Source organism: Diabrotica undecimpunctata, chromosome 3 (genome assembly GCF_040954645.1).
Source record: "Diabrotica undecimpunctata isolate CICGRU chromosome 3, icDiaUnde3, whole genome shotgun sequence".
NCBI classification, from domain to species: Eukaryota; Metazoa; Arthropoda; class Insecta; order Coleoptera; family Chrysomelidae; genus Diabrotica; species Diabrotica undecimpunctata.
Window position 1 is genome coordinate 61166826 of NC_092805.1, and position 12907 is coordinate 61179732.

Sequence of the window (12907 nt, forward strand, 5' to 3'; positions counted from 1 at the left end):
GCGGTCCTGTAGTCATTACCCGAGAAGATAGTCCAAAAGAACGAAATCTTCTACTGACTGTTACAACGCTAACATTGCGATTTCGTACATCCTGTAGACGATTTCGATGCATAATCTCAGTTGAGGTCCGGTTTCGTAAAGCCTGAAACACAAGAAAACGGTACCGTTCTCATTCTTCTTCGTCCAGAGCCAGGTCGTCTGGAAAGCAAACCCTTTCCCTGAAAGCGTTGAAGCACTCGTTGAACCGTAGATAGGCTTACGCCAACAGTTCTTGCGACTTGTCGTTGAGTGTGACCGTCTTTCACAAGCGCAACAATTTGTGCCGTTTCAACAACAGTCGAGGGTATTTTTGGCAAAAATTAAACAATAATAAACACTAATAATGGCGCTAATAATCACTAATGGTGGCAATAATAAACGTTTGTTCGTTGCGTTTGAACAAAAAGTCGAAGCACAAATGAGACATTTAAAGCAAGCGGCAGTTACAGGTACCGTTCATTTTGGGAAGTGTGGGCTTTCCCGCGAAATCGGCACTATTGAAATTCTTTGTTGCAAAGGAAACCGCTAAGCCGACAACAATTCCCAGAAACATGCATTATATATATATATATATATATATATATATATATATATATATATATATATATATATATATATGTGTATGTGTGTATAAATACTTGCTCCTAAAATGACCTCATGAAAAGCAGTAAAACTGCTGAACTGCAAAGAAACATCACTTTAGCATGGGCCGCATATGCGGCTCTATTAGACATGTTCAAGAGCAATATGCCAAATTATTTGAAAAAAAAGAGGTTCGACCAATGTGTGCTTCCACTCATGACTTATGGCGCCGAAATACTTTCTTTAACCCAGGCTATAGCAACCAAACTCAGAGTAGCCCAAAGACGAATGGAACGCTCGCTTCTTGGACAGACTCTCAGAGATAGAGTTAAAATCGTAAAAGTAAGAAGAAGGAAAGACGTGACAAATGTCATAGAGCGTATAGCATGGCTGAAGTGGAACTGGGCGGATCATGTAGCCAAAATAAATAAAGGGCACTCAAAAAATTACAGTGTGAAGACCATAAGGCTGATAGAAGAAGCAAAGGTAGACCACTTACACGATGGACAGACAACGTCAAAAGAATCGCTGGGAATTAACTGCAAAAAGCTTAAGACCAAAAGAACTGATTGATGATGATAATAATCTTTCTAGTTAAACTCATGTTATAAATTGAAAATATTTTCCATTTTTGATTTTTTTAACTGATTCTAGAAACGAGAATAAAATGATCCAGGTATACTATATAGCGTTCAACAGAATACTTATGCTAAAGTACAATCTGAGCGTCAATGAGAAAATATCTAAATGTAAAAATTACACTCTTATATCATAATAGATATTGATAGCGATAGACAATGTTTGAATAAGTATCTAGGTTATTTATATATATGAAATAGACTATGATCATCTTTCTACTTAGTCTAAACCAGCTAAAATAAGATTTTTATTCTAAAAACTAAATTCAAACTGTTAAGCCACTGAAAATTAAATTTCTTTAGACGAATCTACGATTCCCTATTTTGGAAGTAATTGCTGCAAACAACAATTAATTCTCGGCGAGTTAATCAGATTTGGCTATAAAGCATTAGTAATTGCTTTATAAAATAGTTATTGTTTAAATTTTAATATATACTAAGGTAGACAACATACAGCTACTATTTGTGAGAATATTTTAAATTAGTAGAAATTTGCTTTTAAACTACCTATGTAAATATTTTGCAAAATACCTTCAAAGATAATATTTTTTTTTATTTTGAAATCTTTATTAAAAGTATTGTTATATTTTTTATTAAATCTAATGTATTGTCTTTATTTATTATTAAAATGTTCTAACACTTAGTTTATTTAATCTTTATTTCCACTTATTCTAATTTATTACAGTCTTCTACACTTATTCCAATTCACTAAAAACACAATAATTTATATTACTTTATTATACAATTTGTTCGATACAACAATTTATTTTCGACTGACTGTTCTCAGCAAAGTTCCCTCTTTAAATATAAAATGCCGTTAGTTCTGGAATTCTCTCGAAGCAGACATAAATTGGCTCGAACATGGGGAAAGACCGGTCTCATCGTGCCTTGCAACGGTGTTGACCTGAATTGCCTCGAATGAACGGGAATCCAGACTGGTTTTTATAGCGGCTTGGAGAAAATACTAGAATAGAAAAGAATTATAAATTTATATATTATTTATATATTTACAGTTTTGTGCGCCATAATATTTATCGTAACAGTATGCATTTTTAATCTGCATTTAATAATATCAAATTTGAAGGTACTAAAAATGTTCACAAATATAAAACTAAATAGTTTACTGTTGTAGTTCATTTGACAAAAGCGATAGCATTGTAGCTATAAAATGATAGAACAACAATGCTGTTACTATTGACTACAAGGCTGTGGGAGATTTTAATGGGCCATTTGACCCAGCATGACTCACATACAAAACAATACTACAATATGCAATAATAAATTTAAAAACTACGAAGTCAATTCTTATCAGTACAAGTGAGTCACAGGTAAGATAAAAAAGTTAATGTATTAAACAAATTTTGTTTTTTGGTACTTGGTAAAAATTCTTCTAATAATTAAATTTTATCTGACTTATTTATATTAACAAATCGGTCATATATTATACATTTTAAAGTAAACGACTTTAATATAATATTGCCAATATTGTTGAGTTGCATTCCTGGGACAACTTTATGGTAAGATAGTTCATTTGATTACATTAAATCAACTTTAACTTGAGAATACGCGTTAGAAAAATCATACTGCATTCCCTGGAGAATTTTGAGACGCAACTGATCTCATCTAGCATTATTTGAGCCGCTTCTTTGATTTTTCTTTTTTTACCATTTGGTTTTTTAGGGATATACCTAAATCGTTGCATTAAACCCTATGTGCCATTTCCCATGCACGGTTAAATATTTGAGATCAATCAAATTCTTTATTTTTAATATAAGATTGATGTTCACTTATTCTAAAATTTAATGGTTTTGATGTTTCAACTAAATAAAAATAATCCCATTCACAAGATATTTTATAAATACAATTCCTTGATCTTTCTTGTTCATTGTTAGCTTTAGTTTTAGATAAACTAGATCCTACAGCTCCCACAAAAAATAATACGAGTATAATAACAATACGATAATATAAAAGGATTATCAGCACAACTTAAAACGATAGAAAATAAATTCAACATTTCAACAACATTCAAAATAACAAACACATTGAGATCTATTTTATCTAAAACTAAATTTGACAATAAACAAACAAAAACAAAAAATTGTGCGTATAAAATACCTTGTGATCAATTTTATCTTAAAAATAGAGAATTTTATAGATCTCAAATATGCAAACAGGCAAGGGAAAATAAACATAGCGTTTAATGGAACGATTCAAGTAGATACAATCCTAAAAGAAACAGATGGTAAAAAGGCGAAAATCAAAGAAGCGGCTCAAATAATTATGCTAAATGAGACCAGTAGGATCTGATTATCAATATTGTTTTAAATTATGCTAAATGAGACCAGTAGGATCTGGTTACCTATATTAAAAGAGGTAATCAATAAAAAGAAAATACCACTATCAGTAAGTTAATAACATATCGAGGATACATCATTTATGTTTTTAAATAACATACATATAAAATCAACGTTTGCTGTTTATTGAGGGTAAACTACGAATAATCCCTAGACTAACAAGAGCATTTTACTGTCATCATTGCATGGGGTTGTCTTTTCAAAGACAAATCACATTTTATGATTTTTTTGACAGGTATTCTGTATTCTTAAATTAAAGTTGATTTCATGTAATCGAATGAACTATCGTACAATAAAGTCGTCTCAGGAATGCAACTTAAAAATATTGGCAATATTATTTTAAAGTCGTTTACTATAAAATGTATAACATATATATATATATATATATATTAGAAGTGATTATTTCCACCAAAAAATAATTTATAAATACGTTGGAATTATCGGGTAAAGTGATGTATTTCGCTATTTATTTGATAGCTTCCTCAGGAGTAAACTGAAACAATTTGAACATTACAAAAAATGGCGTACAAATACATTTAGAAACACTCACAGAAATTAAAAGATTTCGCAAATTAAAACTGACATTAAAGTATTTGAAATATTGAATGTCAAGATTAAATTGTCTTAAGCACATTCGTTACAGCAATACGATAAAAATCAAAATTACTTTAAATATAAAAATAAAAATAACAATAAAAGAAACGTTAGAAGAATGATATTTCTTTGATGAATTATTAAGATTAGTTGATATTAAGGTGAATGTTGGCTATTTTGAATATTTACAAATTTTGTTCAATATATTACAATATATGTTACTTAACTGTCCAGTGTCCTTTTATAATTTAAAGTGTTTTTATTTTTGTTAATGTAATACATCTCAAGAAATAATCTACTTTTGTAATGTAGCCATGTAATGTACTGTGCCAAAATGTGAGCTTTGGTATAGTCTAGCATATGACTAGTGTTTTCATAGTGCTCAACTACTGCGACAATTTAATCTTGACATTCAATATTTCAAATACTAATGTCAGTTTTTATTTGCGAAATCTTTTAATTTCTGTGAGTGTTTCTAAATGTATTTGTACGCCATTTTTTGTAATGGTCAAATTGTTTCAGTTTACTCCTGAGGAAGCTATCAAATAAATAGCGAAATATTGAGTATCTTAGAAAAAAGAAAGATTTTCATTAGAGACCACTTTACCCGATAATTCCAACGTATTAATATACATACATATATATATATATATATATATATATATATATATATATATATATATATATATATATATATATATATATATATATATATATATATATATATATATCTATCTCAATGTAAATGATTGAAATACAAGGTAAGATAAACTGACCTCAAGAAGGAAGAAACTTTTTGGTAGGTAGGTAACATAAAAATATTGACCTGCGACCTAAAACAAAGTTAACCTAGAGTTTAAATAATTCTTTGATGTAGAAATTAATCAAAAACTTGCAACATACATATGATGATTTCCAGGGTAGCATCTTTTGCTTTATAAGGTGCAGATTTATTGGTTTTCGTAGAACTCGGAATGTACTGGACATAATGCCAAATACATTTTCTATAATCCGTCGAGCTCTACTTAATCGATAAATAAATATTCGATTAGATGCAAGTTGATTCATCATCTGCCAACATTACGTATGGAACTGGTAAGTCATTTTCGGGAAGTGTTTCTGGTTATGGAAGAGAAAACCGTTTGCTATCCAAAGCTTCGTGTAGGGAGCAGTTACTAAAAACTCCACCATCAGATATTCCACCATTGCAACCACCATCATCATAAATTAATTTATAATTGACATCTGCGACTCTAATCAAAACAATGCTGTGTGTGTTCTTATAGTTCTGATAAAGACTTCCACAAATTTGTGGAGCCCCATTGTAATATGCTTGCCGTCGATAGCTTTGAAGCACCCTAAGAAATTCCATTGTAATGCAAAGCCATCTACATATTTCTTTAATTCTTTTGTATTTAAAGGACACTGAACTAAATTTGTTTACTATTACCATAACATGAACAAGACATAATATAGGTATAAGTAATAATTCCTAATTTTTATCTAAAGAGATCTAACAAAAAGCCGTCACAAAGTCAGGGCGATGACTCTATTTTCAAGGAAGCCCTTGAAATCATGAAAAAGCCGAAATACGATTTTGATCGTTTTGGAGAATACGTAGCGTTGAAATTAAAAACTTTAACACTGAATTATTACAAAGGATTATTAAAAAGCGATCGTAAAGCTTTATCAAATATTTCCGATATGGACGAAAGAAGCCACTGGTCAAATGCAATGCCCCTCCCCTTACAAGTGCAAGTACTTTAACTTGCTTCACTTCAATGGCTTCCCCAACTGTCGTTGAAAATAATTTTTCTCCACCAGTAGAGTCTCAGACAGCTTAAAATTTTTATAATTCTTACAAACTGCTTATATAATTAACTATTTTTCTTTTATATTGTGACATTTTCAATAGTACATGGTGGAATTCGGAAAAGGTACTATAGGCGTTTTCTTAAAGAGAAAAGTTTACTTTAAAAATATACTAAGGTATATTTGCTTGCTTACCGGAAGCTAGAAAACAAAGGATCACCATTAATCTGTCATGTATTTGTCTGTACAATCTTTTGTTTTACTAAATCTAAAAGCAGTTCTAACTGCACAGCAGATACTTAAATAACATTTTTAAACTGCTGTGAATCCTCCAACCGCAACTCATTAATGAGAGTTGAACCGGCTCCCATGTCAATTCGACGATCCACCCATTTTCTCACCCAACACTTATTTTTCAGCTTATTTTTTGTAATCTTATACGCAATTTTAAAAGCTAGTGCCTTACGCGAATCCACATTGAAAAATGATATACTCGTATAAGCGCGATAAAGTCACCACACAGTAGACTATGTGTTGACTCTCTAGTTGGCACGCAATTGTCTTGATCTCGGGACTAACGTTATCAGCGAGTCTTAGGCGAGCGTTATACAACGCCGCATATTTTCGCTGGAACATGGATGAGAAATCTAAACTTAAATTTAACCCCTATGCTTTGAGTACCGATAAGAATTGGCGGCACAGTTTCTTAAGTTGGTATTACACATTGTGGTATTGATTTATATGTGATTCACTTTAGGTCAAATGACTCCCCAAAAATATCCTTTGGGCTTGTAGTCTATATATTATCAAATCTACATAAAGTTCAGCCAATAAACAAATGCAAATATAATTTAAATTACATAAATCTATTACAATCCATATACTACCGTTGACGTTGTGCAGGTTTCGATAACGTATGTTTTCCATCTTTTTAGCCCTATTGCTAATTTATTATTGTCAGTTTATTCTTTCTCCAAATTTGATCCATTTACATATTAATGGTCATATATCTTACTTAATAGGACGAAAGCAAAAAGTAGCCATCAAACATCAATGTGACAAGTAGTTCTTCGAAAAGGATTCTCTTAATGAACGCATACTACAGGGAACTATAATGGGTCATTTTTTATTTGTTTTTTTAATACTCTAGCATTAAAAATTTAAAAAAATAGGAATGATACTTATCTTGTAAACTTTGACGATGGAACAAATATATTGATATTAGGACCTTCTTTTAATACCCAAATTTCTTGGTATACATATCGACCAGAATTTGTATTTTAAATTTTTCAACACATATTAATAAGTTATGCGCTAAGTTAACATCTTTTAAAGTCGAGCTGTTAATTTTGCAAACTTCCAGTTACTTATAGGATTTTGGATAATTTTCTGAGGAAGAAGTACCAAAAGCTGAAGTTTTTATGCAACAAACCTATCTTTCTTTAATTGGAAAAGCTGTATATTTTTACATTTTTGGACTCTGTTCGATGTTCTGGTTTTTGAAATAACCAAAATTACTAGGTTATCTTAAAAATAAAACCTTGAATTAATTCATTATTTTATCATTAATATTCTTCTACTAACAACTTAGGCATTTTAAGATACATTTTAAAGTAAAAGGGTTTATAATGGTCATTACTATTCTTTTTGCCTTTATACCTATGCAGGGTCGGTTGCGTTAATTACATTTCTCCATAAGTTTCTATATTGGGTTATATCAATATCAATCCTCTTTACCGACATGTCCTGTCTAAGCGTCTCCCCCATGTCTTGATCTTTTTCTCATACTCCTTCCAGGAACCCATGGATCATCAATTCTTCGTATTAAGTGATTAACGTTGAACATGACCAAACCATCTGGCTTATGCTCTCTAATTTTGGCAACAATTAGTACCATACGTAGCCCCTACACTTCCTCTTATATACTCATTCTTAATTTTATCCTTTTTTGTTACTCCACTCATCCATCTAAGCATTCTCATTTCCGCTACATGCATAAAATGTTCCTTCTTTTAATTGCACAAAATTCAGTTCCATCATCATCACAGCTGAACTTATGGCTGTTTTATAGAATTTTTCCTTTAGCTTCATTGAAATTTGTCTGTCACACAATACACCACTCGCTTCCTTCCAATTTACCCATTCAATCCTAATTATCCTACATGCATGTCCATTGATTTTCCCATTACTCTGTAATATCGATCCTAGGTACTGAAAACGATTACTTGTCACAATCATTTCACCATTTATGATATCGTTTTATTTGTAGCAACTCCATACTCTGTTTTTGTTTTACTAAATTTTAAACCTTTTTCTTCAAAATCTTGTCTCCTTTCCATTGTTCCTTTTTTTGTAAGTCGCTTTCACTATTTCCTATTAACACTACATTATCAGCACATTAAGCAACATGGAATCTTACCCTGTAGGTTGGCTGTTATTCAATCCAAAACTAATGAGCATAAATAAGGACTAAGCACCGATACTTGGTGCAATCCCACTTTTACATGAAATTTCTTAGTCTCTTTCACACCTGTCCCAACGTTACCTGTTACTCCCTCATGTATGTTTCTTACAATCTTTACATATTCACTGAAGACTTTCTTATTGAGGAAAATTTCTTGAGAAAATTTAATAAACTGTCAAAGTACTTTTTTCATCTCTTTTTGATGTCTTTTTCATGAATTAGTATTTTATTGTTTTCCTTTTGGATATATCTAATCTGATTAAATATTTTGCTTTCTTTGCTCTATGTTTGGATATCTATTTTATATCTTTTTTTCCGTCCCTGGCATCTAGTCGATCGTACATATTTGTATATGCTTCTGCTTTAACTTTTGCTACTGCCACTTACGATTCCTGTTTGAAGATTGTATAGTTTTGAAGTTCTGTGTCCGTCATATTCTCTTGCACTATTAATATCATTTTCTCGTGCTCCATTATTTTTTCTTGAACTTCGTTTGATTACTACAGATCTTTTTATTCTCAACTTCTTTCATGACGTTTTTACACGTATTTCAATAGCACTCTCTAATGATACTGGTCATCTTCCTCCAAATTGTATTAATACTTCCTTTCATGTTTCAAATTTAATTATATTATTAAGTATATCAGAGTCGAACAATGAATTAAGAGAGGGCCCAGAAAATTTAATAAATTCGCCGTTGTCTTAAACGAAAAAGGCCCAAAATGAGGAAGATCTGTGAGAACAGAATGGATCTCTGAAAAACAAAAGATCAAAAAGAATAAAGAAGAGGAATATGTAGGACGAAGAAAAACGGCAAAAAAAAAGTTGTGTTTAAGGTTCCTAAAGTTGTTTAAAAACTAAAACCCAGGTTTAATTAAGTTTTTCCATTATGACTCCGTGGAAGACGAATTGGATCACCAGTTTTTACGAAATTTTAGAAAGTTTGAGTTTTAGTGAAAAAAAAAAATAGTTTATTGGATCTTCAATAGTTAGAAAGCCTGTTAAACAGAGGGAAAGCTTTAGCAATTCTTATTTACCTACCACTCTGGGTGTTACTTGTAACAATATATAATTGCTTATAGGGGGTCGAAAGAGGGAACTGAACAATTACTAGGCTGGAGATAAGGTAAGCAAATAAATTGAAACGTTCGCGAACGGTAACTCGTGTTTTGGTTGCATAGCCAGGTCATGGTCATTTGGCCAATTGGCCAAAATAAAAAAAAACTTACAGAGATTTCCTGGGTAATCCAGAAGAAGATTCCTAAACTATTTAAAATGGACGCCGTTTACAAAAATCCTTTTGCTGGTTAGAATGAAAGGCTTTTCTTTCCTAAAAAAATTTTAAGGGTAAAACTCTTTTTAAAAGAAATAATTTTAAACTCCTAAGTTTAATGAAAAACATTACTTATTTATTAATATTTCTCATAAACAGTTATTACAAACAAAATTATCCAAATTTATCAACAAACCTTACATTGGCGCTATTTGTAGCAATTTAAACAATTATTGTAAATCAAAATATCCCAATTTTGATCAACATTACTTACATTGAGTTTAACCTTTTAAAAAAACAGAATTTAAAATTTTGGTTATGTACCAAATGACACAAAAAGGGTAATACTGACTGTCGTATGTCGAAATAAAATATCAAACTTTTCTGAATTATTAATTAATTATGTTTCAGGTTATCCTGATGATAACAATATGTATTTGTCAATACTCGGCTACTTAATTTTCACTTAAAATCATGTGGACCTCTAAAAACCTTGGAAAAGCTGTTACTTAAATCCCCTGGCACGGAATACAGCAACAGGCCGGTGATTATCTCACTTTACAAATACTGCCAAATAGCGTTTTAAGATTAAATACATCTCCTTCTAACTCATGGAATTAAACAAACATTTTTTGGCGGTGTTTTTTTGGAACTATCACCGAAAAAGATCTTCACCGTTGCGAAGTCAATATGCTTCTCCTCTAACTGCTACTACACTACACTTTAAATTTCTGAATTTCCGATGTTACTAAATTCTTCATGACTACAACCATGAAACCGACTACTATTACGGTTCATCCAAGAGTGATATCATCCTCCTAAATCGGTATAACCATAAACGGAAAGATTCCTATTTATTTGATGCGCAAATCTCCAGGCGGAATCAATATCAAACGAAAAGCAATTAAAATTATTATAAACAGACTAAAAATGTTTATATTAGCAATCTCGGAGACGCAAAAAGGTAAAAAATATTTTTCGGCGTTTTATTATATACGGGGTAAAACAAAAATGCTACAAAGCAATGCAGCTATATCTCGTAGACAAAATTCATTTTGCTGCAATTTGAAAAATACTACATAAATAGAGTTTTAAAGCATGTAAAAAAATGTTTTAGAGTATTGTTGGTTTATAATTGGGTTCTGATACGTTAAAAAGACAATAAAAAAAGCATCATAATCACAAATTTCAAAAGCACGTGCTTTTAAATTTAAAAAAAAGTTGTGTAGTTCCTGAAGTTTAACCAAATTATAGTTAGAATCTCTATGGCAATCTAAGTCAACATTACATCAGGATTACTTATGTTTTTTAATCTCTGTGAATAAAAAAATCCTAATGATTTCAAATTTCACTTTCTTAACAGACAAATGTGGCTTTATTTATTCCAAAGAAAGTCAATGTGACTTTTCCTGCCGCTTTAAAACATATAATATTAATGAGGGCAAGTACCAGTCTTATATTTTGAGTACATATGAAGCTCAGAAAGAATGACCAAGACAAAAAAAAAACAATGACCCATCAATCTTAGTATTCACGGTTGATCTAAAGACTGCATTACTTATTCTATTCTTAAAAGCATCTGCCCTATATCTCAAAGTTCATAACTATACTATTTATAATTCCTCGTCATGTGTTTTGCTTTTTGTGGTATAAAAGCCTAAGAGGAGTTACGTCAGATGAGTTCGGTAGCATTTTGTTTGATTTTATTCTTTCTATTGACATTGTAAAAAAATTAATATTTAACAATGATGAATGTACAATGCAAAATCAAAATGATGCTTTATCAAATGGAATTCTTTTTACTTCTGTAAAAACTGGTTTCATACTTATATGGAAATTTAGAAAATTCCACTTCGATCGTAACCTAGGAATTTCAGGCATTATATGACAGAAGAATATCAACATAAACAACAACATATAATTACCTATAAAAATTAAAAAATATGATTTTAAAATTATATTATTTTTATGATGACATGACCAATTTAAGAAAACAGTCTAATATATTTTCTTTCTGATTCTGTGATTGCTGTTTTGTGTATAAAATTGTTTTTTAGCATCATTTTATTACATTTTGCGTTTATTGTGAATAAAAATGTTGAACAGCTATTATAATTTATTTAAATACTATAGCTTATATCAATCAAAAAGGTCCGGTTTAACCAAATGTGATCTTTGTTGGTTTGTGGTTGATCTTCATGTTATTTGGGCAATTAATTTTAAGTAGTATCTTAAAAGTGGCATATCAAAATAATTGTAATACGGGATATCAATTTCATATAATGATATTTATTTATCTCATTTCTTTTCCCTATTTTCAAATTACATTCTCAAACGTTCGATTCGAGCTCGTTCGACTGTCTGGCAGTAGAGGAAGATATGCATTGTGTACGTGAGTCATGTAAAGCGGCATCTAAATTCTAAACCCACTTACTAAGGCTTTGTTGACGATTTTAGTACATGTGCTTCGATTAAAATATTATAAATTTTTGTGGGCATCTAATCATTGTATAAAAATAATATTAATGTAAATACACTTAATCGCTCGGTGAACAAATTCCCTTCGTTGGCTCAGTGAAGATGTTCGTTCTGTTGTAATGGAAACACCAAATAATAGTAGCAGAGTTTATTGTTGAGACGTACACTATGGGTGTAGACCCGGGATTACTTTGAGTAGAGACTGATGAAGTTGATCGTTGAAGACTATATGTTCGTTGAGTGAATATTGATTGAATGCTTCTCTAGTCAAGAGATATTAGTTTTATATAAATTCTATTTGGGTCAATATTTTTTGCGTACCTAGCGTGATATGTGTATTTAATTTATGTAAATTATTTAACTTTGTCAGTACTTTTGACTGATGTCCAAATTATTATTTATAATTGACCAAATGTGTATGTAACCTAATTAACTACGTGTGTGTATTTAATAACAAATAGATTCATTCGGTCTACTGGGTGATAAAATTATACTGTCCAATTTCGGATATGAATTATGAAGATTTGATATTGGACATACTGCGGAATCGGGCAATCTGGCCCAAGTGTCAATACTCAAAGTTTACATATAAGTATTACATAACATAGTAAAATTCAAACATGATAAATTATAAATAGTTTAAGAATAATCAAAATCTTCCAACCGTACCCTA

The 12907-nt window shown here is 30.7% G+C and overlaps 1 long non-coding RNA gene across 1 annotated transcript in view; it reads right to left on the reverse strand.

Annotated features, from left to right (window-relative positions):
• Window positions 1-1997: 1997 nt before the first annotated feature.
• The window catches only part of LOC140435618 (uncharacterized), a 152346-nt gene continuing 141436 nt past the window's right edge, over window positions 1998-12907 (reverse strand). Inside the window, exon 5 of the long non-coding RNA XR_011950194.1 lies at window positions 1998-2223. This is a non-coding gene — a long non-coding RNA (uncharacterized lncRNA). The remainder of the gene's footprint in view (window positions 2224-12907) is intronic.